Source organism: Cupressus sempervirens, chromosome 7 (assembly GCF_028749045.1).
Source record: "Cupressus sempervirens isolate cs-2001-9-10 chromosome 7, ASM2874904v1, whole genome shotgun sequence".
NCBI lineage: Eukaryota > Viridiplantae > Streptophyta > Pinopsida > Cupressales > Cupressaceae > Cupressus > Cupressus sempervirens.
In genome coordinates this window covers 471655165-471663266 of record NC_143124.1, presented here as the reverse complement: position 1 = coordinate 471663266, position 8102 = coordinate 471655165, and the positions used below count along the sequence as shown (strand labels likewise).

The 8102-nt window shown below is 35.6% G+C and overlaps 1 pseudogene; it reads right to left on the bottom strand.

Annotated features, from left to right (window-relative positions):
* Window positions 1-1042: 1042 nt before the first annotated feature.
* LOC149547588 (G-type lectin S-receptor-like serine/threonine-protein kinase At2g19130 pseudogene) lies at window positions 1043-3394 on the bottom strand (annotated as a pseudogene).
* Between the last annotated feature and the right edge of the window lie 4708 nt (window positions 3395-8102).

The window sequence follows — 8102 nt, the reverse complement described above, 5'->3', positions numbered from 1 at the left end:
GAGAAATGAGAAAGATATGAATAGATTTTGATTCAATGGTTATTACAACTCTCGTGATTTGTAATATGTGATGTAAAAACTCTCACATAGAAATTAAAAATAGTAGCAATCATCACTTAAACATTTAAATATTCCCAAACATAATTCTCTCAACGATCTATAGTATATGGTATGAAGTCCTTCACTCCTTCATTGGTTTCTGAACAAATAAATTGCAATATAATTCTCTCAACGATCTATAGTATATTAATATTTTCTTTACAATAGATTGCAATAAAATATAAATTGAAAAGATAGAAAAGAAAATAGAAAATTATATTATTATTTTTAAAAAGTTTATGCAATTTTAAATCTTTGAATTCTAATATACAATGAAGAATATGTCAAATGTTTTCTGACTATTACAATAAAATTAGAAATGAACAACACTAGATTGAACACAATCTTAGATTGTAGACATATGATTTTCATAGTCCATAGTATTGTTGTGTATATTAATATATTGTTAGTATTTGAAAATACTGAATATTAAATTTACAATCTAATTTTAAAAATCCATCAAGAAATACATCCTTAGATTAGAATGTATATTTATAAATTTAAATATATAAATTTTTATTTTTACCAACAAGTCATATCTTTTTATTTTTGTCAACAATTTGAATCATACTTAAGAATCCATCATAAGATGAAAGAGAGCTGCATTGAAATTCTTATATTTATTATTTTTTCTTAATAAAATAATAATAATCATCACACTTTCTTTATAAACAAATATAATGAACACAATTTTAAATTCTGTTTATTTCATTCATCTTTTAAAAAATATTTAAATTCAAACACCTTGTAACGTATCTACAAAAGTAGACTCTATCATTAAATAAATGTCTCTTGACTTAGCTGATTCATCTTGACTACAGAGCAGAGTTGATCATGAAAAAATAAATGACTTTTGACTTAGATCAATCATCTTTGTCCACTGTCAAAGAACGTGAAATAAATAGAGCATAAAAGGACATTATTTAAGCTTGAGCAAGCACTTTCAAACAATACAATCACTTTCGCTATTGCTATCGCTTCCACTGTTCCGCTGGTCAACCATCACGGCTGGAATCTGTGGTGTTTGAGCCTCTACCTTACCTTCAAGCATCAACACCACCTGTGCCATGTTTGGCCTCGCATTCTCCTCATTTTGAATGCATAACAAACTCACAAGCGCAGCTCTTCTCACCTCTTCCACATTTGCATCACATGTAATCCTTCTATCTACAATATTTATCATGTTTCCCTGACAAATTTGCTCTTCAGCCCAGGCTGGAAGGTAATACCTACTCGATTCTTGCACATTAAAGTCCAAATTTCTCCGGCCCGAAATAATTTCCAAGAGAGTCATGCCATAACTGTAGACATCAACCTTGGAAGCGATGGGAAGTCCGGAAACCCACTCAGGTGCCAGGTATCCTCTCGTTCCTCTCGTAGTCGTCAGCACTTTGCTAAAGTCTCTACCCACAAGCTTTGCTAGGCCGAAGTCCCCCAGCTTGGGAGAAAAGTCCTCATCTAACAGAATGTTTTCGGGCTTTATGTCACCGTGTATGATGCAATCATTGCATTGGTCATGGAGATAAAGTAATCCTCTTGCGGTACCTAACGCGATCTCAAAACGAATCCTCCAACCCAGTATCTTCGGTTGGCGTTTGGAAGTATTGATGAAAAGGAATGAATTTAGAGAGCCGTTGGGCATGTATTCGTAAACCAGTAATCTGCGTGATCCTTGTGCACAGAACCCTCTAAGCCTCACCAGATTCTTCTGGTTTATGATTCCCACGGAGTTGATTTCTGCTCGGAATTGCTTTTCACATTGTTTCGAAGCCTCCAGTTTCTTTACGGCTACAAATGTACCGTCTGTTAGGGTTCCTTTGAACACTGAGCCAAATCCACCGGCCCCCAACTTGAATCTGAAATTCCTGGTTGCGGCCTTCAACTCCTCGTAACTGAACGTTCTGAGCATTAATGCATCCGACGTAACTGCACAACCTTGGGTACTCGATCTTGACCGACGCCTCCTACACGCTAGAGTTGTGAAAACTAAAGCAACGACAAGCAGCACTGAAAGTAGTGGAACAACTATAGTGGCTGCGTTGTAGTGGGTGGAGGGCGATTGAGCGGAGCCTACAAAGGAATCGTCGTCGCCCACACCAATTTTCAGCATGTACCCACCGACCAAAGTGTCCGATAAATCAGCTTTATTCGACCAGACCTGACAGTGCTGATTGTAGGGATCATAAAAATATGCAACGCAGGAGCAGTTGCGGAGACAAACTTCCGCACAACCCCCTTCAGGGTATACATAATTAGCTTTATCCGGCACCCACATAGGATCGGCAAATATGAAACTGTTAGTGCTCCTAATTTGGGGATCGCAATTGAGAGTGCTGTGGAAAACACATCCGCTAGACCACCACTCGCGCAAAGACCAGGCGCGAGGGTCTCTGGGCCTCCAGCCCTGTGCACACATGCAGGGATCATCTCCTCCTCGGCAGATTCCATATGGCCCGCACAGCCCATGCACCTCACATGCAAAAGGTTCATCCATCTCCACCTTGTACTGATCCAAATAATATTCCACTCCAAAGACTCCGTAGTGTCTTAGGGAGAAACCTAAGAAGAGATACTTCCTGGGTGTATATGTGAGATACAAGCCAGAGCTTATATTTTCAACATTGAATTTGACGTTGCTGAACAATGAATACTCTGATGAACTCCCATTGGAGTCCCACTGGACTCTCCAGTACTCTGCTGTGTTGTTCGAGAGTAGCACAAATTGATTGTTTCCAGATGGATCGATCTGAAGGGAGAAAATCCCGGGAGCCGGATCCAAAGGATTTTTCCATGAAACCAACTTTTGGCCCGTGCCAAACTTCATCCCGGGTAACCAGGTATTTCCCGGGTTGTCGAAGCTCTGCCAAACTGTTTCGGATTTGTTGCTGCCTCCCAGTAGCACGAAATTACCAGAATCAGATATCACAGCATTGGACACTGCCTTCCTCGCATTAGCTGACCAAACAGGCGCACCATTTTGATCAAAGAGTCCAAGGAAACCGTCTGTCGACAGCCTCAAAACACCCGTCATGTTTTTCACCGGTGTCTCCCTGTTTGCCACCCAAACTACTTTCTTGCTTTGGACATTCCAGATAGAAATATAGGAGTTGTTCGTTCCACTGGGGCTGAAGAATCCCAGTTCAAAATTGCCATTGCTTGAAACTATGCTCTCATGTTCCGTGAGCGAGGTGCCCAAGGAAAGTGTGTCTGACAGTGCCACAGAATTACATTCCTTTGGCAGAAGCACTATTGCAAAAGCAAAGAGTGCATAAGCTAATTGATCCTTCCTCCCCATTTTCACACTTTTGCAATGGTAGTAGTGCAGAGATGAGATATATTATGGAGATTTGGGCTAACTACCAACTAGTCAACCTGAATACAAAATGACCGGAGGAGGAGGTACAAAATGACCGGAGGAGGAGGTCGGTAAGGATCGGTCTTACGGGTTGTTTTCGTTTCTCGTGAAAGAAAATGAAGCTCAATGCCCAAAGTCAAGTCAACAGATCAACTTATTTTATTCGTATGCGCAAAAGTTCAGTCCAGCTTAATTATTAAGCATAATAAAGTCAAGTCAAGAAATCAAACAATTTTATCTGTACACGTTTTCGTATGCAAATATAAAACGATATGCGTTTTAGCTTTCTCTTTAGACGTTTCGGAGGAGAACATTACTTCAATTTACATGTACAGGGCGGAAACATGTGACAAGGAATGTGCTCTCGTGCCCAGTGATTTTTTTTAGTGGTGACTCTTTGTCAATTGGTTATTCCGTCTCTTTGAGAAATTGCAATTTGGCGAATAAAACTTACATACGGGGTCAACTATGTTGCCAAGATATTAAATAATTTGGGTCAAAATCCAAGACTAATCGCTTATTAGTTTATACATAATTGGTCGCAAATCCCAGTCCAATAGCCAATGTAATCTACATTTAAAGCACAATTATTTTAAAAATTTCACCTGCGTTTCCCTAATGTTTTCTTATTGGACAGTGTTATTTTGCCTTCAAAATAAAATAATATTTTCCCTCAGGTTGCACATCGCCCACCATTTTACTGACATGTGTCTCTATCCCTGTTCAGCCAACTATTTTATGTTTTAGTCTTTGGTACACGTGTCCTAATTTCGGGAAGATTGAGACTTTATTGTATGTCGTTTAAAATTAGACCCAAAATAGAATGAAGCCATTGATCTATATTAAATCAACGGTCCAAATTAATTCTTTTCACCATAAAATGACAACATTAAAAGTGATGACGACCAAGTTGGCAATAAAAAAGGGTACATTATTAATTGAATCTTAATGGATTGGCATACTACAAGTACACTGTATAGTGTACACTTGGCATGTGGGCCATGGACCACTTTTGACTCTATAAATTCACCAGAAAATTAAATAATCTCTCTTTGGAAATTGACTTATTATCCAACTATATTAATATTTTGTGTTATATAAAATAATTAATTCACCTCTTACATTACGAAAATGTTTATGACCAACAAAAAAATCGCCTACATTTATTTGTGTACCAAAAAAAATAAAAAAATTTCCACAATTATTATTAAATTTTGATACGGAAACGAAAATTTCGCCAATAGAAAATAATTTTCTCCCTTGCCTCGAATGAAAAAATTGCCCTCGGTTAGAAATTTTTCCTGCATAGTTAATGTTGAATTCGCCAGCATTTTACATATTTTTCTTGGGAGGGGTTTCTTAAAGTTATCCCTACTCGTGCCTAGAGGGAGAACATTTTCAAATCTATTTATTAGTTTGTGAAGGTAACTAATGGAATCTTTTAGTATTCATTTAAATTTAAACTAGCACTTGTACTGTGGAGGTTCAAGAGTTCACCGATTCATGATGCCACAATCTCGATTTTAATCTTATAATTAAATGTGTTATTAATTTATAACTTACAAGATTAAGTAAATAATTTGTTTTCATAAATTTGCATTCTTTATAGGTAGTAACCTTAACAAAGACATAAGAACATTCCAAGCACACTTCTATTTATTCATAGTGAAGACAGAATAATAGAAATGCAATATGCTTTATTTAATAAGAATTATATACAAAAGCAGAGAAGGATTTGTTTTAGTAAAAGGTATATTCGAAGCTGGTTATTTAATACAACATTTGAACAAGGTTTTTTTACAAGAGATGAGGCCAAAAAAGATTTTCTAGCTTTTAGATTTATATAGTTGTTTTCTTAATCTATGCAAATATTTTGTACCGTGCAAGTTCTAGAAAACTCTGGAATGCACGCCAAAGTGCACCACAATCTCCCATGGAGAAGTATTCGTCATATGTTATTTCTCATTTGAGAAGACAATAATTTTCTAGTGCCCGATATGCTATGTCAAGTTGTCACATATCTATTTCAATTTGCTCTCTTTCATCATCCAGTAGGCTCTGTGTACATGCATTTGCCTAGTTGAATTGCTTTAATATTTCTTGGCTATCAATAGCAATATTTTTGGTGAGTTATTTGATATGTTTTTCATTTGATTGCAAATAGTTTGTGGAAGCGAAGCCTGCTATGGAGGCCTCTTGCTAGAGTGCAATTGAGAGGGGGGGAGTTGACTCTAAAATGTTGTTTGAAATGGTAGTGGTATTGCTGGGTACATCTTTGTTTGCCATGTTGGGTAGCCTGCATGCCCCCATTGTTATAGTTGCAGTGCATAATCAATAGAATATTCAAATAAATTAGAACTAATGTGACTACTTTAGCAAGAATTTTTTGCTGAAGATGTACAAAATTTATGTTATTGAACATACTATTAGGCGTTGTTTAGTAGAATTGAACTTTTATTTGAAATAGATGTGAGAAAAGAGTTTACATAAGCATTCTAAAATAATGAAATAGGTAATACAAATTTACAGAGATATAAATAGTAAAGAGTGGGTTGAGAGTTCTGCAAACTATGAATAGAAGATGAAGGGTATGCAAAACAACATTTTGCTAAAAAAACATTGTTTGAGGTTTTATTAAATATGAGCATGAGAACCTTTCGTACTCCTATCATTTTCCTATTGTTTGATTGAATAATGAGAATTGAACCATGCATTGATAGCTGAACTCCAAAAAAATTATATATGTTCCAGATTTCAACCAATTGATTATTATAGGAACCTATCAACTTTCGAACCAATGCAGCACCCAAAATGGCCAATATTTAATGAGTGGGATAGGCAATGGGCCATTACTTGTGGAGGTTCAACAACTTAGCCTTACATGGATGCACGGGAAGCCATTAGATTTTTTTTTGTAATTATTGATGGACTGGGAGAATCTACCAAAGCATTTGTCTTAGCTTTGGAATCTATCATTCTTAAGGAGTTCATTCTGTAGGGATAATCTCATTCTTTACTTTGTGATTCAAAGGAATTGTAAACTAATTACTTTTCTTGACTTCGAACCATAAAAACTTCATTTGAAAATTGAGGCATGCCTTCTTCAACCTCTTGAGATGTACCTTGACATTATTCATATATTTATGAGATAGACAGTAACCAATCTTCTAAGATTTAAATCTAGGTCATTTTCTTGCATGTTCAAATCGTGTGCCTATTATTTGTTGAATTCCACAATTTTCTTTACTAGTTATACAAGATATTCTCACCTACAAATTTTCTTATTTTTGGGCTAGTCATTGGATGGATGTTAGTGTTTCTTCCATTAGCTATTGAAAGTGAAGTTTGCATAATTAAAAATATGGGTGCAAGTAAGAAGTCTCACTAAATTTATTACAAAGAAATATAGTTCGAGATAGCTAGCTTTCGTGAAATTTGTGGTAGTCTATTTATAGGCCTACAAATACTATTCTAACTTGTTGACGATGCTTATGACTATGTTGTGTGGAAATTCATTTTTTAATAAAAGTAGATCCAATTGGTGCCCAAGCAGAAGTCTTCAGAGAAGCAAAAAGGTTTTCTCTTTATTTCACTTTTGCAGTTGTCTATGAAACCCTCATGATTGAAATTGGTAATCCAAAATGTATTGCAAAATAAAGAAATCACATTATTTAATATGATAGTTACAATTGAATAGGTGGGACTTTTATTTGGTGTCTAAGTTATGAGCATTCAATAAGATTTTTTTATCTACAAATAAAGTAGCTACAAATTTTTTTGTGAACTAAAATGAAGTCAACGTAAAACTAGAACTATAGCAATTCTAGAAGGTTGGTTGTAAATGATAACATATTGAAGAAGAATATTTTTTCTAGAAGCTATGGAAGGCATTGCTAGACACATCATTGATTTCTTCAGTGGTGAATCTTGGCCAAATGGCTATTCTATATCTTTGGGAAATTGCAATTTGGCGAATAAAACCTGCATACGGGGTCAAATAGGTCACCAAGATATTAAATAATTTGTGTCCAAATCCTAGGCTAATCGCCGATTAGTTTACTCATAACTGGTCCCAAATCCTGGTTCAATCGCCAATGTAAGATACACTTAGGACATATTTATTTTAAACTATTCACCAGCTTTCACCTTATTTCTTCTTATTGGATAATGACATTTCACCCTTAAAATAAAATAATATATTTCCTGGGGCCGAGCATCACCTACCATCTTACCAACGCATGTCTCCAACTACCCTAGTGTAGCCAACTATTTTATATTTTGGACTTTGGGACACGTGTCTTAATTTCGAGAAGATTTAGAGTTTATGTTATAACATTTAAAATTAGGCCCAAAATAGAGTTTAGGCCATTGATCTATCTTACATCAACGATCTACATCAATTCCTTTTACGATAACAATGATAACATGCAAAATGACATTGTCACGTTGACCAAGTTGGAAATAAGAAATGACACTTTATTAATTTAATCTTAATGGAATGACAGACTACAAGTACATTGGCCATTGTACACTTGTCATATGGCTCATGACCCACTCGTGACTTTGTAAAATCACTATAAAATTAAATAATCTCTCTGTAGCAACTAACAAATCAGCCAACTATATTAATATTTTGTGTTGTATAAAA